Genomic DNA, 367 nt, shown 5'->3' on the forward strand with positions numbered 1-367 from the left:
TTTTTTTTTTTTTTTTTTTTTTTTTTTTTTTTTTTTTTTTTAGGTCTGGAGACTGAACCCAGGGGTCCTCTACATCCCCAGTTCTTTTTATGTTTTATTTTGAGGCAGGATCTCACTAAGTTGCTGAGGCTGGCATTGAATTTACAATCCTCCTGCCTCAGCCTCCTGAGTTGATGGGGTTACAGGCATGAGCCACCACAATCCTGGTTCTTACTGACTTGTTACCTCCTCTCCCTTAATGAATAGAATCTACCAAGAAATTTACTCACACCCTGGTTCATTCAGCAAGCACTTACTGACTACCTGACCAACAGGCCAGCCTGGGTACCTGCGCTCAGGAAGACTCAGCCCTGGTGTCTGGGAGTTT

The sequence above is a fragment of the Marmota marmota genome, unplaced genomic scaffold (genome assembly GCF_001458135.2).
Source record: "Marmota marmota marmota unplaced genomic scaffold, marMar, whole genome shotgun sequence".
Lineage (NCBI taxonomy): Eukaryota > Metazoa > Chordata > Mammalia > Rodentia > Sciuridae > Marmota > Marmota marmota.